This window comes from Excalfactoria chinensis, chromosome 1 (genome assembly GCF_039878825.1).
Source record: "Excalfactoria chinensis isolate bCotChi1 chromosome 1, bCotChi1.hap2, whole genome shotgun sequence".
Taxonomy (NCBI): Eukaryota; Metazoa; Chordata; class Aves; order Galliformes; family Phasianidae; genus Excalfactoria; species Excalfactoria chinensis.
The window spans coordinates 174,803,198-174,830,297 of NC_092825.1; the positions used below are offsets into that span (position 1 = coordinate 174,803,198).

The 27,100-nt window shown below is 44.7% G+C and overlaps 1 protein-coding gene across 10 annotated transcripts in view; it reads right to left on the reverse strand.

The window, feature by feature from the left end:
• Nucleotides 1–27,100, reverse strand: part of FAT3 (FAT atypical cadherin 3) — a 399,084-nt gene that overhangs the window by 317,459 nt on the left and 54,525 nt on the right. The window contains exons 1-2 of one of the 10 annotated variants that reach the window (XM_072326821.1): nucleotides 21,637–21,752; nucleotides 20,804–20,963 (exon numbers count right to left, since the gene is read on the reverse strand). The exons of 8 other annotated variants lie outside the window; for them this stretch is intronic. The gene's annotated coding sequence lies outside the window, so the exon portion shown is untranslated. Of the gene's footprint in view, nucleotides 1–20,803; nucleotides 21,177–21,636; nucleotides 21,753–27,100 lie in introns of those variants that run through there. One more of the 10 variants, XM_072326822.1, reaches the window with a different exon arrangement.

Here is a 27,100-nt window from a genome sequence, read left to right on the forward strand (position 1 = left end):
CTTGTGCCTGATTTTGAAACGTTTGGGCAGGAGCTACTCAAAAAAAATGAAGTCCCCCAATAGTGTTAAGCTGCAAGAAAAGAAACAGCTCTTTAACAAGAACAGGGACTAAAACACAAAGCTCTCTCAATACCCAAGGAGGCAACAAGATGACACAGAATACGAGTCCAGCAACTTTCTGCTGCAGCCCACGTTAAATTCTCTGGTTTTCAAGCGGAAAGAAAGGAATGGAGACATAGGAAGGTGTGGTTTCATTTTTAATATCCTTAAAAGCAAATCTAACAGCGATGGGAGAACTACGACTTCACCTTTAGTTCTCCGCTCAGCTGCTTGGCCTTTGCCTCTTGAACAAGGAATAACTATGTAACCCAGACTTGGCAGGGTAGCTCCGAGATCTGTGGGTGGATGGTGCTCCTTAGAGGAGCCATGAGAGGTAGGAGTCCCATTCCTTCTTTTTCATCTTGGCTCTGGCAATCTGCAGCCTACCAGAGTGGGAAAAACAACTCCAGTCCCAGGAACTGCCAAGACTCCCACACACTAGAACTGTGGGTCTAATCTAATGTGCAGATGCAAAACAAGTGCTGTATGATCTTCCTTTTGATTCCCTTTCCCAAGACTAATTCCTCCAAAGCCAAAGATCTCCATACTGAAAAATAAAAGAAAGCAACTTATATATTCTTGGGTAAACTATGACAATACTGAACAAGTGCCAGAAGGGCTTTTTGAAAACATGAGGAATACAGCAGGTAAACTACTTCAGCAGGCAGAAGGAATAAGCTTTTAGCAATACACAATAGGGAAAAGAAAAATCTTTTCCTTTCCCCCTACTTACACCTCAAGTCCAAATATATCCTGTAGGAGTATTTCCAGCTGACTGTTAGTTAATCATAGAATCATAGAATGGTTTGGGTTGGAAGGGATCCTTCAGATCATGTAGTTCCAACCCCCTGCTATAGGCAGGGACACCTATAGATGAGGTTGCTCACAGCCCCATCCAGCCTGACCTTGAATGCTTCCAGCTTAAAGTTTCTAGTTTAAATCTACCCTCTTCCAGTTTAAAACCATTTTCTCTTGGTCTGTCACTACATGCCCTTATAAAAAGTCCCTCCCCAGCTTTTCTGTAGGCCCCCTTCAGGTACTGGTAGGCTGCTATAAGGTTCCCCTGGAGCCTTCTCCAGGTTAAAGAGCCCCAGCCCTCTCAGCTTATCCTCACGGGAGAGATGCTCCAGCTCTCTGATCATCTTCACTGCCTTCCCCTGAACCCGCTCCAACTGCTTCATGTCCTTCTTGTGTTGGGGGCTCCAGAACTTGATGCAATACTGCAGGTGGGGTCTCACGAGAGCAGAGTAAAGGGGTAGAATCACCTCCCTCAACCTGCTGGTCACACGTCTCTAGAAGGATAGAGTTGGCCTTGTGGGCTGCAAGTGCAAATGAACTTAGGGAATGTCAGCAGCTAACACTATACAAATATTTGAAGGTTTTCTACAGTTTCTTTGAAAGAGAAGGGAAAATAAACCAATTTCACAGAATCATGGAATCCTAAAAGTTGGAAGGAACCTTTAAAGATCATCTAGGCCAACTCCCCAGCAATGAACAGGGATATCTACAACTAGATCAGGTTGCCCAGAGCCTGGTCCAGCCTCATCTTAAAGTTTCCAGGGAGGCAGCATCCATCACATCTCCTGGCAACCTGTGTCACTGCCTCACCCCCCTCACTGTATAGGCTTTTTTTTTCTTATATCCAACATAAATCTACTCTCTTTAAGCTTGAAGCCATTTCCCCTTGCTCTGTCACTACAGACCCTGCTACAGTCTGTCCCCTTCTTCCTGTAGCTCTTGTTCAGATACTGAAAGGCCACTCTCAGGTCACATCAGAGTCTTCTCGAGGCTGAAGAGCTCCAACTCCTTCAGAACTGTTCCATCCCTTGGATCCTTTCTGTGGTCCTCCTCTGGATGTGCACCAACAGGTCCATTTATCTCCTGTACTAAGGACTCCACATCCAGACACAGTACGCCAGGTGAGGCCTTACCAGTGCAGAATAGAGGGGCAGGATCATGTCCCTCAACCTGCTGGCCATGCTTCTTTGGATGCAGCTCAAGATATGGCTGGCTTTCTGGGCTGCAAGGGCACATTGCTGGTTAATGTCCTGCTTGTCATCCACCAGTACACCCAGGTCTTTTTCAGCAAGACTGTGCTCAGTCCTTTCATTCTCCAGCTTTTACTGGTAGTGGATGTTGTTTCAATCCACATGCAAAACCTTGCACTTGGCTTTGCTGAACCTCATGAGCTTCACCTAAACCCACTACTCAAGTCTGTCTAGGTCCCTCTGGATGGCATATCATCCCTTTGGTGTGTCAACCATGCCCCGCAGCTTGGTGTCATCAGCAAACCATGCTGAGGGTGCACCCAACCCCACTGTCAACGTCATTGATGAAGACATTAAAGAGTATTGGCCCCAGCACTGACACCCCTGGAGGCCACCACTTGTCACTGATCTCCATACAGACATTGAGTGATGACCAACACACTCTGGACTCAATCCTGCAGCCAGTTCTTTGTCCATCAAACAGTCCACCCAACAAATCTATATCTTTCCGATTTGGAGAAAAGGATTTTGTGGGGTACAAGGCCTTACTGTAGTTCAGGTAGACAACACGAGTGGCTCTTCCCTTTTCCACTGTGCAGTGACTCCATCATAAAAGGTCACGATGTAGGTCAAGCAGAATTTGCTCCTGGTGAAGATATGCTGGGTCTCCCATACCACCTCTCTGTCTTTTTTTTTGTACTTCACCTCCCAAATTCACCACAAAGACTCACTGAAGCTCTCATCCAAAAGGCCTTCTCGACAGCAGTATGATTCAAGGAGAAAATAAACAGCTTTTTAACTTCAGAAGACAATTTTATATGAATCAATTGTTTATGAACCACTGTCCAAGAAGGAAAAGAAGAACATGAAAACAAGGTTTGGTCTTGCCTGAAAGTTTTTATTGTTATTTTTATACTTCCATAGAACTTGTGAAAGTCAAGATGCTTCATCAGACAGAACAGATGCGGTGAGTTCAAGGCATGGAAAGCTACTACAATTGGGAAATACTAACCCCTTCTCAGGAAAGGTGTCATAATTCTCATTCAAACAACAGCTACTTACATTCTATTAAATAAGCAGCTTAACAGCAAGAAGGTATGTTTGAAAATATGAAGGTCTTTTTTAGAAGGCAGGAAAGCATCACTTGCACATGACATATAAATAGTAGGTTGCAAAATGATCTAACTCTAGCAGGAACAGCAGCAGGTTTTGTTGGAAGTGACCTCAATCTTCCAAGTAACTCCTTCCTTTCACTCAAACAACATCAACATTGGCAGTAACCAACTTTTAAAGCTTACAGTATAGTCATGCAGGCAACGCTGATTTTTGCCAAGTCAACCATTTTCCAGTCAGGATGTTGGACCCATATACATCACTGCCCCTCCCCTGGAAAGAACCTAATCCATAGTGCAGAACTATGGAAAACTCTTCAGAGCTCATAGAAATCCATATTTAAGGTGCGTAGAAAATAGTCATCTAGGAGTATGAAGACGAGGATGACTGTCCGCCAACATACTGTAGCCATGGACTAGAGATAGCCATGGATTCTATACTCTGTACTCAATACACAGGCACTATTATTAACATTCTGTCAAATGAGAACACTGTGAAAAAAATAACATTTAAATGCCACTTTCTCTAGTCAGGCATCCAAACTGTACCCAAACGTACTCCACTATAATTCACATAGCTAGGAAAGGCTTTGAATTTACTGACCAGGGAAATAAATTAGAATCTACAATAAGAACTGAGAGTGCCATATGGAAATGAATTAGAAATGCACGTTCGACTCTAGGTAGGAGGGAAAAAACGCTTAACAGACACTGATAGTAAATTTATGTCAGGGAATATATTCACAGGGCTACCAGCTCTCTGATGAGTACAAAGATATGATTTTCCATATAGATTATTGTATCACGATGTGTTTATCCCAAAAAGATGAAGAGAAACAAACCATTCCTGCAGAGTAACCCCTTGAAACAGACAGCACAATAAATCCCAGTCTTCCTCAGAGCTGCAAATCTTCCTGCTGCCAGCATATAATTCTGCATGGGAGAATGGCCGCTCAGCATGCAGCAAGTGTAATTCCAGGCTGTCCCTAGGAAGTGAAGATTTAGCCACCCAGCCTTACGCTATGAATAACTTTGGCTTCCTAGCAGGTGCTGGGGATTTTTTCCATGCAACACCAAATTTGCCCAATGTCAGTTCATCAGCAAATGCTTCCAACTTGCAAACAGGAGCGGGTGTTGTCTGTCTCCTCGGGGAGCTGCTGCAAAGCATCTTTGGGACTCTCCCTTCCCCCAAAGGATGAAACATGGCCTGGGGGAAGGGCAGTGGGGAGAGGGGAGGAATAATTTGCCGCCATGTGAGTTTTGTCAAAAGGGAATTCCAGAGAGCAGTCTTACAAGGGATTTGAGCTTGTCCCTTGGTGGTCTGTCCCAGAGGAAACAAAAACCAATACCCAGTTTTTATGCCTGATCTCCAATCCCCCTAGGCTCCTGCTTCTTAATCACTGTAAAACGAGAAAGCTTTACGGCAGTTTCAAAATGAGCAAGCCATCTTCACCAGGGCTGCATGCTTCCCCATGACACACATTCAGAGATGCACCTTTTGGCTTGTTCAGCTTTTCTGTAAGGAGCAGTTGGCTCATTGCAGAGCTGCACTCTCAGCATCTGTCCCTGCAGGCAGCAGGCTGAGATAGGCAGCAGAACCACAATGCACCCAGTACTAAAACCGGGGATTCGGCGAGATTCAGGCAGAGCGTCTCATGTAGGCTCCTTGGAACAGTTATCCTTATTATAAAGCAAATAAATCATTAATAATACATGAGCTCCCATCCACCAGGAGCTGTGGCATAGCACTGATACAAAAGTGCCAGTTCCGCAGATGAAACAGCATCTCCCATCCTTCTCACATAAGGTTCATTCCCACCCTGCGAACACTATTCCATGGCAGTTCTCCTTCAGATCCATTCCTGCCCTGCTGGGCACAGCAGCTGCTCTGTTCTCTGTTTGGGATCCTGCACATGCTCCTCCTGACAGCTTGTATGGTCTTGTATACACTATTTGGCTGCAGTTTATAGTAAGAAAGAAATCTGTGAGATTTACAACTACTGTTTTCCAGGGCCATAATAGGTATGTAGGTATAAGGACTAGGGTAGCTGTTACTCTCAAAGGGAAAAAATAACTATTTGTCTTCCTCAGTCTTTCTACATGTTGAGGCCAAGCAGCTCAAATGGTCCATATCTTTATATATGGGCAAGAGCCAGCTACCAGAAAGAGAGAAGAATTTACAAAAGTTCTTCCCGGTTGACAGCTATACATAGTAAGAAACACAACATAAAATGCAGAGCAGGGAAAAAGATTAACACATTACAAGTCAAAATAATGACACTGCAGTGAGGGTTATACAAAAAGCTCTGCGAAATATGGGGGATGGAAATGGATGATCTTTAAGAGCCCCTTCCCACAACCCAGACAATTCTATTCTCAGATTTGATATTATGAAAAAATTCTGCTCAGAAAAAACAGTCAGGAACTGGAATGGGCTGCCTAAGGAGGTGGTGGAGTCACCATACCTGGATGTGCTCAAAGAACGTTTAGACGTTGTAATAAGGGACATGGCTTAGTGGGAAAATATTGGTGGCAGGCAGAGAGTTGGAGTAGATGATCTTGGAAGCCTTTCCCGGTCTTGGTGATGCAATAATTCCAAGATAACCCAAGGCGAAGTGGTTTCAAAATAAAGGAGGGAAGATTTAGATTGAGATAAGGAATAAACTTTTATTATGCTGGGATGCATCCCAGTGAAGATAAGAAAAAAATAACAATTAAAAAACAGAAAAAAGAGAAGAGAAGAGAAGAGAAGAGAAGAGAAGAGAAGAGAAGAGAAGAGAAGAGAAGAGAAGAGAAGAGAAGAGAAGAGAAGAGAAGAGAAGAGAAGAGAAGAGAAGAGAAGAGAAGAGAAGAGAAGAGAAGAGAAGAGAAGAGAAGAGAAAAGAAAAGAAAAGAAAAGAAAAGAAAAGAAAAGAAAAGAAAAGAAAAGAAAAGAAAAGAAAAGAAAAGAAAAGAAAAGAAAAGAAAAGAAAAGAAAAGAAAAGAAAGGAAAAGAAAAGAAAAGAAAAATAGGTAAATATTATGAATGTTAAAGATGATAAGGAAAAAAAAGGAATTTTCAATCTAAAGGCTGGAGACAAAAAGTAATCAAAAAAAATACAGAGAGCCCTGAGCTGGGTGCATGGGTGCACACACCGAGGGAAAGGCATTGTGACATCACAGTGCGGGGCATGACATCAGACTATACCAGGTCACGTTGGCTGCCTCCCCCAGCTCAGACACTTGAGGCGGTCGCACCGTCCTGGTGGTCACTGCTGGAGCTCTGCTCTGCGTGACAGCCACTTGTGTGTTGAGAGCGGTCCGTGGGAGAGAACAGGATGAAGCTCAGCCTGACTCTCTTCCTCGTCTTACTTCCTTTCATGTCTCCAATTACTGGCTTTTTCAGCTGGCCCAGCTGGGCCTGGAATTGGGACATAAAGCTGGTCCTTCCCAAGGAGCAGCACCCCGTTGAGACCGGCAGCCAGACCTCTGGCTGGCTCTGCTGGTTTGGCCTCACCACCTGTCCCACCAAGACCGAGGACAGGAACAATAACCACATCCTCCACAAGGAGCAGCATCCGGCTGAAACCAAGAGCCAGACCTCTGGCTGGCTCTGCAGCTTTGGCCTGAGAACCTGCCCCATCAAGATGGAGGATGGGAACAAAAATAAGGTCCTTCACAAGGAGCAGCGTCTGGCTAAAACCAAGAGCCCCATCTCCGGCTGGCTCTGCATCTTTGGCCTGACAACCTGCCCCGTCAAGATGGAGGATGGGAACAAAAACAAGGTCCTTCACAAGGAGCAGCATCTGGCTGAAACCGAGAGCCAGACCTCCAACTGGCTCTGCGGGTTTGGACTAACCACCTACCTCACCAAGATAGAGGATGAGATGAAAAACCTGGTCCTTCAGGTGGAGCACATCTTGGTCAATACCAAGAGCAAGACCTCCAACTGGTTCTGCTGGTTTGGACTAAGCTCCTGCCACACCAAGACTGAGGACGAGAACAAAAACCATGTCCTTCCCAAGGAGCACCATTTGTTTGAGATCAAGAGCCAGACCTCCAACTGGCTCTGCTGGATTGGACTAACCACCTGTCCTGGGAATGGAGAGAAAGTACTTGTGCATCCTGAGGAAAGGCTGCCCATCAGTGCTGATGGCCATGCCTCCAACTGGCCCTCCTGGCTTCGCCTTTCCTCACACCCCAAAGAGGTCCTATACAAGGTCAGCAAGTCTGTGCATGCAGAAGGCCCAAAGCAGCACTTCTCAAACACCAAGCAGAAGGCCTTCAGATTGCTCAACAGCCTGCGCCACCACTGGGACTTCCTTAAGCAAAGCCAGGTGGCCTGGTACGTTAGAGGTTACTTCACAGACTACCAAATTTTCCGGCTTGTTTGTGTTATATATGGCCTCTGGAGAAGAAGGAGAAGACGTCAGGTATAAAGAAGTGCCTGTGATTCATCAAGCATGGAGCAAGGCATGGCCGGGGAGCAGGGAACAACAAAGGTGTGCTCTATGAAGGCTTCCAAGGAAAGCAGACGCACAGAGATCCATCAGTTCTCCCCAGGGACTTGCCTGGCCATAGGGCTGACACCCTCCATTTTCCATCTGGCATGTAATTTCATTATAATTAGTCTATAAATTATCATTAAAATAAAAATTATTAATTTATAACACCAACATTTCTGCAGCCGGTGTCATTGTGGTGGCAGTGGGTCCGGGACAGCAGCAGCATGAAAGGCACTGCTGCAGGAGAGTGCTGCTGTGCGGGGTTTGGGGGCACGCGCCTGGGGAGGAGGAAGGGCGCTGGGCTGGGGGAAAAGAGGCATCGGTGGCTCTGAGGTGCCCACAGACAGCCGTGCCTCAGGGGGACAGAGCACATCCTGAGCGGGAGCCCATGTCCCACTCAGGTCATGCAGTGTCCCCCAGAGCACACGGGGAGGTCCTGTGAGTCCCGCAGCACGCTGGGAAGCATCCAGGGCACACTGGGAATCCACAGCTGGGCCACGTCGCCAAAGATCCCGTGCGGATCAGCTTCATAGTGGAGGCTCGCACCAAAGGAGCCTTCCCAGAAAGGGACAACGGCGGCAAAACACCACAGCAAGAGCTGCTGGGACACGCAAGGAGGCCCTGAGGTGGCTCAGACTCCCTGCTCTGGTTCGTCCCTCTGATTATTACTGCTGACGGGTAGTTCAGGCCGGCAGCCATGAAGGCTCTGCAGGAAGCCTGTGGGCAGTCAAACGGGACTCTGGGGCACTGGGACGGTGTCACGGTTCCAGCCCAGTGCAGCCCGGTTCTGTGACTAATGGGGCAGAGGGACAAACTAACCCAGGAACCAGGAAAGGGGGAAGGGAGGTGGTGAAAAGGTACGGAGATGGGCCTAACAACAAAACTGAAGAAACGAGCTAAGGGAGAACATACTGATCTTCTAAGTATGACAGTGGAATGCAAGATTAAGAAAACAGGTGAGGTTTTCCAAAAGAGCCAGCACTGTGCCCAGGGGGCCAAGACAGCCAATGGGATCCTGCAGTGCATTAAAAGGAGTGTGGGCAGCAGCTGAAGGGAGGTGATCCTCCCCCTCTACTCTGCCCTGTCAGGACTCACCAGGAGTGCTGTGTCCAGTTCTGGGCTACCCGGTACAAAATACATAGGGATCTCCTGGAAAGAGTGCAGCAGATGGCCATGAAGATGATAAAGGGCTTGGAGCATGGGGAAACAGCCATAAACTGAATCATAGTAAGCTCAGTACGAGAAGTTCCAAAGGATCTTCTTCACAGTATTGGTGACGGAGTACCAGCACTGCCTGCCCAGGGAGGTTATGGATTTTCCTTTTCTGGAGATTTACGTGACCCACCTGGACACCTTTCTGTACAGTGTGTTGTAGGGGGTCTGTTTTGCAGCGGTACTGGACTCGATGATCTCTAGATGTTCCTTCCAGCCCCTACACTGCTGTGATTCTAGGATAGCTGTGTCACCCAGCAAAAAGAAATCACGTGCCAAACACAGCAAGCAAACATTTTGATTAAGATTCTCAGCAAGTTTGGGATTTGAGAACAAAACCTAGTGTTCCTTTTCCTTTTCATAGGGCAGGAATCTGGAGGGTACTTGCTCATGCCACAGAACCATAGACATGACCCAGATCTACCTCCATTTCTGGAACAACCCCATGGAGTTCCACTCTAATAAAGTGGAATCCACACTGCGGACATTGCATCTTAAACAGAAAAGTTGATGGGTACACCGTAAACCAAACAAAGCCAGCACAAAAACCCACTGATTCCCTTTCCAGGCTATGTGCTAAGCTCAAAGTATCACAAGGAACACAACTTCCCATCAAAGCTCACCTTGGAATGCTACCTGCATGAGAAACACCTGAATCCATGGAAGCTGTGGATTCTGATTATTTTCAATGGGATATTGTAACATGCTGTTTCTGACACACAAGAAAATGCTGATGGTGCCAGGACAGACCTGCATTTGCAGCACAGGGGAATCTACAGTACCATGAGCCATCAAAGGATGGGCACAGCACTGAAAGTATTCTGTGTGTTGAAATCCAGGCAAGTTCCCCATACTGAAACCATGCATGCTTCTACCCCACTCCAGTCCTCCTATGGCCATTTCATGCATGGATATTTGAGATGATACCCACATTTTAGCTAACAAAGCATGAACTCAAACCACTTCAGCTTCCCAATTTGTCTGAGTCCAATCACCGCAGCAGGGATTCAGTGCCTGCAACATGTTTGGGAAGGTCTCGATTCCAAGCTCCAAAGAGCAGAGTTCTCTATTTAAAGCCAAACTGTTAGCTTTTGTTTATTTATAGCAAAACCGTTAACTGCCAGTCGTTTATTTGTTTGCTGGAAAACTAACACTCCAAAATAAACATGAGTTGAAAGACCGTTCCCAGAACACTGAGTGATATCAGGCACAGTGTTAAGAATGTAAATCTGAAACATCAAAACACGTGAGGAACAAACAATCCATTATTTCTGAGGCAGAAAGGACGTTACCCATGGTTATGGCTGTATGGTTATCTACAATCCAGAAGTTATTTATGTCCTGGAGAGTGACAGACACCTCTGTACAGTGTTTGAAAATATCTTTGTGGCAATCAGCATATGGCCAATTAAACGAGGTACCTCTTAACTCAGAGTTTTGATAGTTGTCATGGAAAAGTGCCTTTAAAATATATGGCATTGCAGGCAGACCCTAAGAAAGAATATCAAGGTATTTATGAGCCCAAATCACATACCAAAATCATGCCAAAAAGAAAAGAAGTCATTTAATTTTTTTTAGTCTTCTACACCTTGGGAGAAGGATGAAATTCCCTCTAGAAAAACAGCATTCCTGCATGGAAAGTGCGGGCAACCTTAAAGGGATAGGGTCCATCCCTTCTACAAGAAAGGTGTTTAAAACAAGTGGGGCACTATGGGGTGCATGGGAAGCCCCACACGCACGGAAGCAGTAACTGCTCCAAAGCTGAATGCTATCCCTCTCCTGACAACATGACAGATCCAGGACTTTCCTAAAGCATTCACATTCAGTGACTGTCAGCAAAGTCTCACTTCACAAGTGCCTGTATCTATTTCAAAAACACTGCCACTACACTCCATGATCTTCATGTATATCTGACAGACAGATCAGCGCGTATCCTCATCCCATTTCCAGATCAGGAAACAGGCACTGATGTTGCAAGCCTCCTGCTCCAACCCACACAGGAAAATCCCAAACATGCCCCTGCTGCCAGCCCTCACTGCCTGCCTGCACTGCCCATTGTACCTGCATGAGTCTGAGAAGGAAGGCTTCCCTACAAAGCAGAGCTCACCAGCTTTACATGGCTATGTTTTCAAAACCAGAGGTCAAATAATTATTGTTCTCAACCTATTGCTGTGGCATAGCTCTGAATATCCATGATTTACTCACAGCTGAGCGGTTTGGCTTTGATTGACAAATCATACCTAAAACTTCAAAAGTTAACTACAGACACTGATCAAGAAAAGGAAACGAGTAATATCAAAAATAAATAACAAGAAGAACAACAATACCATGACTCCATTAAGCTGCTGAGACTGGTAACCACCAGGAATCACACAATTATAGAATCATTAAGGTTGAAAAAGACCACTAAGATCACCACGTCCAACCATCAGCCCCACCATACCACATCATACCACCACATCTCCATGGCTCCTGACAGTGACTGCACCACCTTCTTGGGCAGCCTGTGCCAACGCCTCACCACTCTTTCTGAGAAGATATTCTGCCTAACATCCAACCTGAACCTCCCCTGGTGCAACTTGAGGTTATTACGTCCCACAGAAGAAGGTCACGAAGAAAAGGCTCATCCCCTAAATGCCTTACCCTACTGCATTTGTTCTCCCAGAGCCAGAATCATCTGCAACCTGAATTCAATCTGCAATGCCTGTACTCCAATTCTGGATGGAAAGTCCATTCATTCCACACATACACTGAACACAGGTTAGGGTCAACCACCCAAACACATACAGCAGGGTCACGCTTGGTCCCTCTGCCCTCGCTTTCCTCATGTTTCTCCCTTTAACCTCAGCATGCTGCCAGTTTGCTGGAGCACTTCACTCACCTCAAAGTCCCCAAAATGAAAGGATTCCAGCCTAAACTATAGATGTTAGCTCACGTCCAGTGAGACTCTTTGCTACCGAACTTAAAACCTCAACTGAAAAGAAAGTTTTGCTTATCAAGGCACTTCTTGCATATAGCTCATCCTCATCCTCCTCCATGCACTGCTTGGAAGTCAGCTGCCATTTCAATCTGATGCTTGAAAATCTCCAGGAAGGTAAAAAAAAAATCTTTGTCAGACAGTTTCAGGTCACAAATCAAAGTCATCAGGAATGATTTAGAATGAGTTGAGGCTGCACTGTCTGTTTCCTCTGTACTTTTAAGATGAAAGCCAAGAACAAAAAAGTAAGAGTTATAAATCAGCAATGTAGCTACTTGCTAAAACAAATCTAGCAATATTACAAATCCATACAGAAAAGAAGAAAATAGAATGCATGTCACACTTGTGAAACTAACTATTACGAATAAAGAGAAAATGTCTTTGGATATAATAAAAGAAGGCTCTCAATAGTTCTTGGCATATGAAAGCCGCTATGAGGACTACAATAAAACTGAGAGTACTGTAAAAGAGCCATCTCACATACATCCCTATTAGTTATGTTCCAGTGCTGGGGTATTAAATTCTGTAATCTTTAGCTTTGGGAAAAACATGATTTTATTTTATAAAATGAACTACCATATATATTGTTTCTCTGAGAAAAAGTATTGGTGGGAACATCAACTAAGTAGTTTTTTTAACATGAAAAATAACTGTCTCAAACTTTCAAAGGTCTTTCAGAAAGTGAGCACGCTTGCAATACAAGCAGGGCTATGCACACATACAGTCCATGTTGCATACAGATGCATTCAGACCAGCTTACCATGCCCAGCTGCCCTCATCTTCAATTAACTAGCCATGCTGAGACATCTAAATTCATTTGCTGCCATTGTTGCTGTTGTGCCCAGGAGATGTTCTATTGCCAGCTACCACTCCTTGATGCCTACCAACTCTTTCACAAGAACTGCAGGCACAGCTGAACTTGAGACCTGTTATACTTAGGCATCCACATCCATCATTTCATGCTTCAGCTTCATCACCACCGAAGCAGATTCACCTCTTTCTTCCCTTTTTCCATTTATATTTTTCCTGCTGTTGTGTTTGTTTTGCTTTTGTTTTATGGATTTTGTTTTCCCCGAGCTCCCCTATCACAAACACAGCCACAAACAAAGGGAGACAGAGCAGGTCTTGGGACAGGCAGGAAGCACCTTCCACAGCAGCCCAAACTGTTTGTCAATAGCTGGAACTAAGGCAATCAAGATGGTGTGTACAGAGCAAAAGTACCTTCAGAAAATACACTGAACGCTATCAAAATACCAGAGTAAGAAATAGACACATGAAGTATTCAAATGCTTTCACACTCAGAACAAATTCTGTTTACTACCCAGTATTTGAACAGCTTTATCTTTGCTATTATAAGATTGTTCCCAAACAGCCTGAATTTGATTCTCTAGTGAATAGTAGTACTTCGACTTCGATTCAAAGCTCATTCAGCAACACAACTCCATATATAACATGTAGGATTTCCACACCTGATGTTGAGAAACCTGTTTTTGGCTCAAAGGAAGTTGTGCAAATCAGCTAACAAAATCATTTCCTTTTGTTTTCTCCCCTTAACATAAAAACTTAAAGGAAAAGGAGGACCATTAATCAAGAAATAGAAAAAACTTTATTAAAAGCATGACAGCCACCAAGCATTGTTAATGTCCCTGTCGTAATGACATGCACAGCGCTCAGTATCCAGGGAAACGGCGTCGTAATGAAGTTGGAGACTACTGTATAAATGCACCTTCTAAATCACCCCTGAGAATGTAGATTGCTCAGGGACTGGCCAGTTTATTAGCATGACACCCTGATAGCTTCGACATGCTGCAGCTTCAAAACAAAAAGCTAACAAGCTACTTTGGCATAAAGAGCCCTTTTGTCCGTGGTGCACAGACAGCCCCTTCTTAGCATCTGCATGCGGAGTTGATGCGTGGAGGTTCCTCTAAGCCTCCAAGCGATTCGTCTTTGTGACACTTATTCAAAAATCTGTAATGATGGGCATTAATTAAACAGCATAACCAGCAACAAACAGAGCAGAGATGTTGTCATTCCTTCCCACTTGTCAGTGAACTGAAATGCGCAACAAGAGAAATACCGCAACCTTCCACACTTCTCAAGAGCCCGCTGGCCTGAAACCCACTCCAACAAGCATTCATTTATTCTCCTGATCTCTGTGGCAGCTTATTTTCACCCAACAAACAACTGAACATAAAGCAGTTCTGATCAGGTTCAACCACTCCGTAACTATGTGGCTGAACTTTGGTATTCTTTCCTTCCCGTGCGTGTCAGGGCTTTATAGAAGCACACACCTTAACATGCCCCTGTAAGCTTTCTCTCTGACCTTTCCACCCTGGCAGAACTGAATTCCCTTCAGTTCACACTTTTCCACAATTGTAACACCCTTTACGCGACCAAAGTACATAATTTAACCTATCTACAGTATTTCCAACGTGCCCTCAGGAAGAGAAGCCAAGTGCTAAGTAGCCCAACTCCCAGCTGCTACTCCAAGGCATAGAGTCACACAACTCCATGGCTCTATTTGATGCTGTCAAGCGTTAAGCTGTATGACAAAAAAACACTCCATCATCCCTGTTCTGTTGCTTCTTTGGAGCCACATCTCTTTGATTTCAGAATCTGTTCTCCTTCCCTGTTACAGTCCCCACTGCCTCTGTATTCAGACCCAAAGACAAACCGTTTACCACTCTCTTTTCTACCCACACTGCTTTGGGGATGGTCTCATATCATTCTAGAGATGTTTACATCCTCAGTAAGTTCTGCTGCCTTTCTCACAGCTCCCCTCTTGCAGACCATGGTGGGGCTGACCCTCATTCCTCACCTCTGCAAATAGCCCCAATTCCTGAACTCCTTGTGGCAGGAGTTGATGCTTCTTCATCCTCTCAAGCTCTGAAGCTCACTTATAAATACCACACAAAATGATCATGCCCAATTAACCTTTATAGCTGGTTCTACTGCCTAAGACAACCTCTTAAATGGACATAGAAATTAGGGCTGTAGCCTCCTCTCGCTACTCATTTTTGATGCAAGGGATGGAACAGCTTCCCTTCAAGGACGGTCTCAGAAAGCTGGGCTTGTTCAGCCTGGTGGAGAGAAGGCTGAAGACCTACAAACAGGAGGGGAGTCAACTTTCCGAAAGGGTATATAACAGCTGGACAAGGAGAAATGGTTTTAAGGTCAGTGAGGGAGGATTTTGGTTGGCTATTAGGGGGAAGCTCTTTACTATGAGAGTGGTGAGGTGCTGGAACAGGCTGCCCAGAGAGGTTGTGGATGCCCCATCCCTGGAGGTGTTCAAGGTCAGGTTGGATGGGGCCCTGGGCATCCTGGTCTAGTATTGAATGGGGAGGTTGGTTGCCCTGCCTGCAGCACTGGGGTTGAAGCTTCATGATCCTTGAGGTCCCTTCCATCCCAAGCCATTCCATGATTCTGTAAAACCCTCCCCATAATCTGATAGATAGGTACTATGATACAGTGGATGAAGCTTCATTTTCTAATATCCTTTCTAACATCTTCCCACTCACTGGAAGCAGTTACACAAGTGAATTTTCTCATTCCCACTCTGTTTTGCTGTGTTTCCAGCTCACCCACTTCTACAACACTGCTTTTTCTATTGCCTAAGACCATGAGTGGCCATAGCAGCGATCTTTAGAAGACGAGTTCTCTCTCAAAGGCCACATCAGAACCAGAATTACTAGAAACCCTACAGCAATAAAATCAAAGCCCGGAAACAAAAACCTGCGGGCACTTTGGTGGGAGCTGATGCATATTAGCCAGGCACTTTTTGCTTCATAGTAAACGATACTAAGAAGTTATGATCCCAACAAAAGCTGATAAATTCGGATAACTCTAGCTTGGGAGTCTAAGCATAGCATTAGAAGGGGCCATTTCAAGAACCCTCCAAAATGAAGCTACTTGTGCCAATTCACCCAGAATTCACCAGCAAGAAATGTTAAAGAGGGAAGATTTGAACTCTTTTGCATCTCTGAAAGGTAGATGCTGGATGCAGAACTGCAAATGTTAACTGATTCTATTAAGCTTGCCTCCAAAGTGACCTTCCAGCAGTGCAAGGCACCTATAGCTCCTCTTCATTCAATGGGAATATCACTGGTCTCTATCATGAGAAAGTTGAGCTCTTCACCACACTGCATCTTAGCTTGTTTACTTGTCGTTCACGCTTATCTGCCTGCAGTGAATGCTGTAAGGTTTAATTAGTTTTGGTCTGTAAAACACACCAAGATCCCCCGGAAAAGCTTTCTATGCACTCACAGTACAATGTCTGCAAAACCATTTTCTTGGCACCCCCGGAGTAATGAGCATGATCAGCTAGAACACAACTCCAAAGATGAGGCACTGTAAGAACGAAGCCGCCTGCAATCCCCATCTGTATCTGGAAGATCAAAAGTTTCAGGGGCAGCATTTTCCCTCAACTCGTGCTGAAACTGATCTGGGAGTTGAGAAAGGCTTTACAGTACAGCACTGGCAGAAAAAAAACAACAACCATTCTCATCAGCATCTTTCAGCTAAGACAAAGAAGGTAAAAAACAAACACAAACAAAACGACAAGCACACCTGGAATAAAATAGGAACCTACAACACTAACGAAAGCATCATATGGGTTTTTTCTTTTAATATCCCAAACAGCTTCAAGTTGCCCAGGCCTCAGTATTCATTAATTGCTCAGGACACAGATTTATTTATCTACGGCTCAGAAAAGAATTCCCGGCTCAGAAGCTTTCCAAAGAACAACCCTCCCCAGTTCTGCATGGCCACCTCGGCCAGCTCACCCCCGCCGTTTCTCATTCTGATGCTAATGCAGTTCAAACAACCCAGCCTTGCATTTTTTATGCATGCAATAAGCCTATCTTTAGGTCACTTAGCTGTGTCAGTTTAAATCACAACATTCCCATAGAGAAAAAAAAAAAAAAAATCTGATCGTTTTCTTTATTTCTGGAGAAAGGGAGAAGGAAAAAGGGAAAAAAAAAAAGAAAAAAAAAAAAAGAAAAAAGAAAAGTTTGTTACAAAAATGTTGTTTCTGTTTGTGGTGCCTTCAAGTCCCACTGAAATCTGCATGAATTAACAGCGGTTGAACCCCTGAGAAAAAACGCATTCTAATTAAGATTTGCATAGATGCCCTCAAGTCAGGATACCCTGAAAATATCTTCACCAGGCATAGCTATATCATATTATATAATTTCACATGTTATTAGGTCTTACTCGGAGACTGCTGGAATACAGGCTGAGATCCCATTGATCTCAGTGGGCCTCAGATCTCACTCCTTTGTAAAATAACCTTGGATTCTACCACTCCAGCTCTCACAAGCATCCAAACGGGGATATTCTCAGGGCTTCTCGCAAGAGGAAGAAAAGATGAAGTTGAAGCCATCCATGAAAGGTACTGGATTTTTTCCAGATGTGGAGCTGTTTTTAATTAATTTGGAAACATCTGAGGTATTTGTTCATTAAATATGCTTTGCGTTTCACACATACACAGAAGAGAGTAAAGACACCCAAAACTAAAGCCAAAATCATAATGTCTCTTTTAAAAAGACTCCTGACATCGCTTCAAGCAAAATTAGGCTTACAAGATCATAGTGAGAGCTCTGCAGTAGCACAGCATAGCAGTATTCAAGGCACGTGCTTCACACCCCCAGGAAAGCTTACCTTGACCTGGAGCACCCACTGATGTGGAGCTCTCCCACCTTACTCAGCCCTGCAGTTCTCAGTGCAGGATACATCCTGCTGTGCCCGCCATAAAGTCACAGAATCATTAAGGGTTGGAAAAGACCACTAAGATCCCCAAGTCCAACTGTCAGCCCACTTCTATCATGCCCACTAACCATGACCCTCAGTGCCATAGTTCCTGAACACCTCCAGGGACAGCTGGACTAGATGATCTTCCAACCTCAGTGATCCTACAACAGCCTCTCCTCCACCTCCCTGGGCAGCCTGTACATGGGAGAAGATGTCTATCCTCCCCATCACCACTACTTCCTGTTAGGTGGTTGAAGAGAGCAATAAGGTCTCCCCCGAGCCTCCTCTTCTCCAGACTGAACAATCCCAGCCACTCTCCATAAGACTTGGGCTCCAGACCCTTCACTGCTTTGTTGCCCTTCTCTGGACACACTCCAGGGCTTCAATATCTTCCTTGTACTGTTGCTCATTGCACCATACAGCTGTAATTAGCAAAAAACTACTTATCATACAATCAGATGGCAATGCTTTAAGTTAAAGACTGAAAGCGATGAAGCAACTTACAGCAAATCATGACCTGGTAGAAGTTCTGAGGATGAGCAAACAGAAGGTTCAGACAGCTAAGAAGGGCAAGAGAGATGTTTCTGAGATCTCAAGCCAATGCCTGTGGACCACTCATTGCCAGCCAACCCCACTTAGAACAACCTAAGAACATACCAGGGTCATCTAGAGACGCAAGAAGCAAAGAAACAACTCCCAGCCTCCTGCTTTGCCACATTCATAGCAACAAGTTCCACCACGAAACAAGAGGGTGAATCTGCACTCCTACCCAACCCAGGCAGGAGCAGGTTGCATGCAGCAGCACCCAGGCAGCTCTCAACACAGAAAACCAAGGGACTTTCAGCACGAAGAGTAGACATGTTTCTGCAATACCTAACTTTATGTCAGATCCTCGAAGAAGGGCCGCACCAGCCCAAACGCCTCTCACTGCCACCGCTGGCTGCTCCCAGCATCTGGAGCATCCAAGTTAGCTCGGTCGTTCGGCGCTGCAAAGCGCTCTGTAGGCATCACCCTCCCGACGCTGACACACTCCGTATTACCATAGCGCAGCTCTCGCCTCCCCTCTAGCGGCGGAGCCATCCGCTGCGCGCTGCCGTCGGAGCGGTCCCCGGGCAGAGTCGGCCAAGCCCGGCCCCACGTCACGCTGAGCGCCGCCGGCACCCGCACGGCCCTCCAGCCGCCCCGGGAGCTCCCAGCCGGGCCGGGAGGTGAGCAGAACCTGCAGTCAGCGCGGGGAACCGCAGCTCAGTTCGGAACGAAATTACTGGCTTCGAGGAGACTCTGAAAGATTCGGGTATTTGGTGGCAAAGATAAGCTCCAACTTTTCCTGACCAAAGTCAAAGTTACGTATCTGATAGTTCTGGTTGAGGGTCAAAATCAAGCTAGTGATCACCAGGCCAGCCAATATCTCAGTGATCTGTAATCAGTTTCACCACGGGCTGCACCGCATGTGATGCTCTCTCCCATTCTCACAACAGCACACAAAGATAAAAAACCTCAAAAACTTCACGTTTCTTCTCAAGCACTCAAGTTTCCTTCCTTTGGTTGCCAGTGCTAAAATATGCTTACAGCATTAAGGCAAAGGGACGACTTGCAGAGCTCGCAATCTGTATTCGGCATAATTAGCAGATGCCAATTTAACTTATTACTGCTTCTTCCTTTCCATATTATAAAGAGGATCTCAATGGAAACCTGTTATCTAAATGGGTGTTTTCTCAGTGCTGATATAAAGCAACAATCATTAAAAATACAGTCCCGGAGTATGTGTTAGGAAATAGCTGACTTGGAAATGACATTATAAACAGCTACAGTAAAGGCAGAAATTAATGCCTTCAGACAGGACTTCTCTCTCCTCCTTCATACTTTGGATTTTTAGACTGTTTTGAAGCCAAACTAGTTACATGTCTGGTGGCATTCCTGCTGAGTCGATGAGCAATACAGCACTCAAGGTAAGGCAGTGTTAGCAAATGAAGCTGCTCAGCCATCTCCGCTGCTGTTCATCTTAAAGTACGAGAAACAAACACCCTTAACATGCATTTCCTCAGCAGAGAACCAACAACCAGAGAGTCAGACAGAAGGCAAACACCTAAGAAAGAAACCAAAGTCTTCCAAATGAGCCTCTCCCAAAATGGCCAGTAATGCACTGTGTCACAGCTGAGGGGACAGTTACAGAGCGCACTTCCCCTGTCTGCCAGCCTAAAACACATTTCATACAACAAAGCCCTCTTGAACTAAGAGGCTGCAGCATACACACATGCAGAAAAGCCAACGTTAGGGATGAAGGTTTCTAACACATGAAAGATATCAAGATGCACTCAAGGCATCATTTGCTGCTACTTCTGCTGGGTGAAGATGCCCTCCCACCAACGTTTCTGCATATTACAGTGCAGTGCAAAAGAAAATATTTCAATCAACTCACTCCTGACTCTCAGGGCTGAGTTGAAGAGCCTTGTAAGGCTATGCTCCTCTGCAGCTTTACTCCATTTCTGCTCTAACTTCATTTGTTACGCTGAGCAGAAAGTGTAAACTTCACTCCTCGCAAGAACTAAGGAAAAAAACCACTATTTCAGGCTGTGTGTAAAGCAGAGAACAGAACCGCAGCGCACATACCCCCAATTAAACTGGTCTCTGTGGAAACTAATAACTTTCCACAGTGTGCACTGTAATCCAAGTAATAATTTTAAACAGGCATAAGCTGCAGCGTGCTGAACTAAGGCATTCTTACCTTGCAAAGAGTGCTTGAAGACGTTTAGTTACAGTAAAGGAGAGGAATGTGCGCGCTGCCAGGCATTCCCATGTATGAGGGGACATGCCTTGCCCCACACATGCGTGCGCACACCAGTGCCGTGTGTGCTTCTAGGTGGGGAAAAGAGCAGTGAAGATGAGCAGCACTGATAATGTCCCAGCTTTATGGCTCTATTAGGGACAGTCAAGCAGGAAGAAGCATTTCAGGTGAATAAGGAGAAAAAAAAAAATCCCCTCCAAAAAAGATTGTTTTTTCTTCTCCTCTGGATGTCAGGAGCCTTACAGCTCTCTGGATAAACCCTATGTAACACCTCAACGCAGAAATCCTCCTAGCCCGCCTCCCTCGCCAGCCAATTAGTTGCACATGTCAAATGACACTGCACAAAACAATGCACAAAGACTTAGCAAGCAAAACCAAAATATTAAAGAATCCCTTACCTTTTAGTCAGAATAAGTGACAGATAACAGGCACGAGAAACTCAGTTGGCACAGTTGCTGTACATATTTCTCTGCGGACTGCTCCTTAGTGGTCCCAAAAGCACTGAACATAAAAAAACTCCAGCCTGCCTGCTTCATTCTTCAGCAACAGAGATACATGCTGTCACGGTAACAAGAAAAAGCAAAAAGAACTACAGATCTTAGGGTTTAAAAGCCTTTGTGCTTACAGGGAAGAAAAAGAGGGAGCGAGGGAAAGAAGGAACAGAGCAAACACTTTCTGTAAGAGAAATCTGGTCCTGGCTACAGAACTAACCACAGCACAGCATCGTGCAGTTTGAATTTCCCTGTTTGCAAGCTCCTTGGGAAAAAAAAAATCAGTCTTTAGGAGGAAAAAAAACATTCAAATGCATGGATTGGGGGAAGGGAGAGAGGAGGAGGAGGAGGAGGAGGAGGGTACCGCTCCTATGTGACATACATATGGAATGAGCATTAGAACAATGCTGACAGGACAGCTAAGCAACTGCACTCTGGGGCAGCAGTTTTCAAAGCGGAGCTTTTGCAGCTTTGCAGAAAGGAGAAATCATAAAATTTATATATATATATATATATATATATATAAAAAAAGCTCTGCAAGGGAGGAAAAAAAAAAAAAAAAGAAAGAAAAAGGAAGAACAATAATGGAAAAGAGCCGTTAATTCCAGATGAACTGCCCGACGGGGGTAGAAAGAAATAGAAATGAAATGAGTTGCCTAATTTCTGAGAGGGGGGCGGGTGGGAAATGCCGCGACTGCTTTGCAGTGCAGGCAGCAGCAGCCCTCTGTCTGTGCACTTACATCTCATGCGGCGCGCAGCGGGTCCCCTCCTCCCCACGCCTCCCTCCGCCTCCTGCCTAGGAAGCTCTCGGTCCCATGGGCAGGGATTCCAGTGGACCCAATTAACACCGTACTTCGCAGGCTCCTCGGTATGATCGATATTAAATAAGCTGAGTTTTAGCAGCACTGAGAAAGAAAGCTGCCGTGTAATTGGTGGCTGATGGAGGCAGCGGGATTTGGGTGGTTTTTTTTTTCCTACTTCCCTACTCCCCAGATCTCAAAACGATTCAAGGGGGGCAGGGGGGGGAATAAAAGGAGTACGTGCCAGCACCAGTGCCACAAGCTGCATCAGATATTTGTTAGAAACTTGATGGAAGCAGAACATCAGTTGCTCATTTCACTAGCTTCGCCAGTACTTTATTAAAGTGGATTTACAAATCAATGGAAGGAATCCAAAGGTTCACAAACGCGCTCTTTCATCAGGCCGGCCGCCTGGCCCTACAGGAAGTTTGCTGAAGGGGTCTGGGGGCTGTTTTGCCAGCATACTTGTTTTAAATGGGCTCCCAACAACACGACCGGTTTGGTTTGGTGAAAGAAATGCAGTAAGAGGTTTGCTGCTGGAAGGGAATGCAGCCTAGTGTGTTTACTGCCTCGTTCCCACAGCACGTGCTGCAGGCACCCTACAAATTGCAAATGATTTTAATCTGAAGGGGAAAGTGGTTGGGAGGCAGTAACCTTCTTTGGTCATGTTTTCCCTGATCTATCAATCACAGATTGCCATGCAAAAAACAATCTACTACAGGCTCTCTCTATAGAGGAAATGCAATTACTAGCATTAACTCTCGCCGTTGCAAATTAATACAATACAGTCCACGACTGATAGAGCCCTCCTGCAAGCCATTAATCTAGGAATGAATGGCTTGTTTGCTTAAATCCAACCTGTCTGAAATTCTCAGGTCAAAATGTCCCTTTCCAGATTTCTACTTGTTTGGGAGAGGAAAAGTAAAGCTCCTCCTTTGTTTCTTTTTGTTTTGGTTTTTTTTTTGGGGGGGAGGGGGTTGTGCTGGGGCCAGCACAAATTGAAGCTAACAACGCCCAGCATTGAACCTGCTTACAAATACAGCATTTCTCTACCAGCAGTTGCTCCTGCATTTGTCTTTTTTTGTTTCTAAGGTGGTCATAATCCTCAAACCAAGCCTAATAAGTAGCACTGAGCAACACCCTTGAGTGAGCAGCTGGGTTGACCAGTGACTTGTATTCATCTTGTTAAATTAAAGCAAGATTGCATTTCCATACGAGTAAGATCAATTAAAAATACTCATAAAGCCATGCTACTAAAGGCAGTGAAGAGTTAAATTAATTAACTCAAAAAGCCTCCAATTAAATAATGTTAAGGTCATTGCTTCTAGCTAAGGGAGAAAAAATAAACCAACAAAAAACAAGAGCAAGGCAAAATCCTCATAGATAGTGACTACTGGTAGCCACTCCATGTGCTACACCGTTTGTCACAAACTCTTCATGATTCTTAGTAAGATGTTCCTCACACGGAGTGGAGGGGCAGCGCTGAGCTCTGCTCTGTGTGACAGCAACAGGGCCCGAGGGAACAGCATGGAGCTGTCAGGGGGTGAGGGAAAGGGGCTGCACCAGAGGGCGGTGGGCAGGGAACAGCCTGCACAAGGCAGTGGGCACAGCCCTGAGCTCAAGGAGAGTTCGGACAGTGCTCTGAGACATAAGATTTGGATTTTGGGTGGTACTGTGTAGACCCAGGAGTTGGATTGAATGATCCTTGTGGGTTCCTTCCAACTTGGGATATTCTATGATTCTATGGTCCCACCAAGCATGGAGAAGACCCAACAGAGCACCAGTAAATTGCTTATGTACACTAAATCAGTGCTTTTTGAGCTACAGTAACTCCAGGTTCCTGTACACTTGAGGAAGATGCTATATTTTACATTTATTGACTTCACAAGTTTAATCTAGCTGACGTAGGGATTCTGGTGCAAGAAGGGTGAGGAAAGAAATATCCCCAAGTAACACAGCACTGAGCAGGGCAGTGCTGGGTCAGAATCTGAAGGAGGGGAAAACACAGAAACATCCGCAGGACATCACAGAAAATGCAGCAGATCCTCCTTCTTCACATTTGATATTGACACAGCACTGCCATGCAGCAAACACGGTACAGAAGACGATGGATTTCAAATGATCACTGATAACACCAACCTGACTGTCCAGAGTCTACACAACTACATTCCCCTTCAGTCCCCTACCCTAAATTAGGAGATGGTATGAATCAGTTCTGAGTGACCCCAAAGCAACTTCAGCCTTGTGTAGTAGAATGCCTCTCATCACAACAGGACTGAAGTAGGGGAAGCTCATCCCAGCAAATTATTTTCACAGAAAAAGAGAGCAATAAAGAATATAATCCACTGAATACATTCAGGCTGAAGACATCCAGTGGGTAGCTTCATTTTGGGAAAGGCTTATGTTTACAGCTGCAGAGGGGACAGTAAGTGCTTTTGGAACCCATAAGTGATCCATCAGTCAATCTGTCATCTCAGCACTCCTAGGCACCAGGAAAGTCTGATTATCCCCATTTTAGAGATGATGATTTGAACGCTGAAAGCCTAAACTGCCTCCCCAAGGAGATGCAAGAAGTGCTGGAGAATAGCACGGAACTGATTCCAGGCTTTTCAAGTCCTTTAACTGCAAAGACAGTTCTTGTTTCAAACACAAGCAACTAAATTTGACATATTTTGAAAGTCAAACAATTTGTTCCTTAAAAAAAATATCACTGTCATCCTAGTCTATTCTCACATATAAGCCAAAGCACAGTCTATGGTATTTAAGGAGTTCCTGTGCTATTTAAAAAATATGCATGTGTGTGCTGGCAGGTTTTATTCCAAACACACACAGAAAAATCATAATTCACTTTACCAGAAATAAGTCAAATATCATTCCATGGTTAGAATCACGGTCCTGTTTTGGTAGGATGTTTCAAGCCAGTAGGGAACTGCACAGAAGGATAACTTACGGGTGTGAAATAAACCCAACAGGAAACATTTCTCAAAACAGTAATTCTTATTTCTCAAAATAAATATCAGATCAAATTATTGGCTAAGATGTGGTAAAGATAAGACTTGTGAGTGCCACAGCACAGGTTCCTTGCTCACGGCAGACAAGGCCATGCTGGTGCTGCTGGTGTTACTGGAGTTGGGAGTAGGCCGTGAGCCTCTCTCCAGCACACAGCCCCACCACAGCTGCCATCCAGTGGCCTCTGATGGCAGCAAAATGATGAGCCACGGGGCGGCTTAACAGAATTTGGAGGAAGAATGTGTCTTTTTCTCAGCATTTGTTTTTATCCATGCGAAAGCCAATGCTATGGAAGGTGTAAAGAGTATTTAACGGAATTCCAAGCCAAAAAGATCTAGCAAAGAAAAAGAGCCGTTACCAGAAGAGAAAGAAGTCAGTATTTACTGCTCAAGGACAGGAACTAATGACTGTTAATAGGGCTGTACCATAGGACCCAGAGCAAAAGCAATAAAGATTTTCCTCTTTCCTCTATCAAAATCTATATGAAGTGTCAGCATTTACAGCGCTCTTTGGAGAAGTACAACCTAGCCGGATGCTGCTCAAGAACCTGTGACAGAAAGATTAGCTACGTAAAGATACACAGTGTAAAACAATTTGTAACAGCTTATCCACTTTATTACAAGTATCGTCAGCTCTGTCCATTATCCAAACCTCCTAATTCATCTGCTTCTGCTCTCAAAGACTGCAGCCTTTGGCAATATTTAAAGTTGCTTACGTTTTTCATATTCTCATTTGGATTATTAAAAAGCAAATAAATGGGTCAGCTTCTCTTTCTTCCTTTAATATTTCGTTTCGTATAGAAAAACGCTAAAAATTAAAGAAAAAAATAGGTAATTTAATAAACCATCGCTCCGAAACATTGGTACTGAGAAACAACAGTGAATACATGGCGATGTGCTCTTTGTCCAACAATGTGAAAAAAAAATGTCAGTGGATATTGTAAATATTTACCAAATGACTGGGAGGTGTATCAGGTTGCAGAGATTGGATTACGCACCCTTTCAAGAGATGACGATTCATTTTAATCTACATCAGCAGGCTCCGAGGTTTGCTTTGTTCTTTTTAATTTCTAATTACATTTTACTACGGGAATAAACAGTGAACACAAAAAGGCAGAAAAAAAAACAACACAATAAAGGAAAGACAACCATTTAAGGCACTTAACATCAGAGAAGGTTAGTCAGATAATTAGGATTTACAACTATACAATAAAGCATGGTGAGATTCAGCTGACTAATGCTCAGCACTATTACGTGGTGAATACCGATGATAAAAGGGCAATTTCCCATCTGAAAACAGGGTTTCAGTGACTTGCAGCTGTTAGGCAGAAGGGCCTGGTTAGTGCCTTCTCAATGGCATCTGTCACGGACACCCACCAGTCCTGAATGGAGCCATGGCACCCATTCCACCTGCTCCTGCAGGGGACCCAACAGGGAGCCCAGGCCATACACCATTCCAGCAGCCTCCAGGGTGACCACATCACAACCCAGGCAAGCCTAATTAAAGCCAGTAGGACACTTGCACTGTAAATATGGGGGAGAATGGAGCTCCTTCCTTTTAGAATGAACTGAAAGAAAAGAACTGCTGGAAGAAATTCTTACTCCTAGCTTTAAGTGTCTGACTGTGGTTCTCAAGGCAGGCAGCTCAGGGCTACTGCATGTCCAACCCCAGACAATTCCATGGTCAGCAGGATGCAATCCATCCTACTGCCTGTTTAAGGACACATGACACACATCCCATCCATGATACTGCTTGAAGATGAAGGGTAGTGTTCACATGAAGCAATAAAAGCTCTTCTTAAACTGCTTTTCTATACACCTTTCCCTGTAAAGAGTTACTGGGCTTCTGTTCCTACTCTACAGCAAGGAAACTTTCCCACACTTCTCTGGCAATAGGGCAGCCTTGGGATGAAGCTGTCTCAGATGCAGTCAGATGGGCACCCTAACACACAGCCATAAGAGCCCTTACTTGGTCAGGACACATCAGCACCTCCCTGCTGGTAAACCACCAGTGTGGGTCCAGATACTGGAACGGGAAAATAAGTATGAATAAAAGCATCACAAGTACCTAAGCAAATTGCTATGTAGTGGTCTGTTATTCCACAGGAAAAAAAGAAACAACAAAAAAACAACATATGATGATATGACTCCACAGCTAATTTTGGTTACTGATCCGTCAGGCCTTTCTATAGGATGCCAACATATAGCGTGGTATGTATTTTAAGTGTCTCTTTGCTTGAATATATACCTCCAACACATGCTAATAACAGTTTAAACGTAAAACCTTGCCACGTCACAGCTGCTCACATCTATTACTACTGAAGACAGAAAGTAACTGCTAAGCATCCTTCTTCAGAAATGGAGAGAGAATGTGGGAAAAGAGATGGATGGATTTG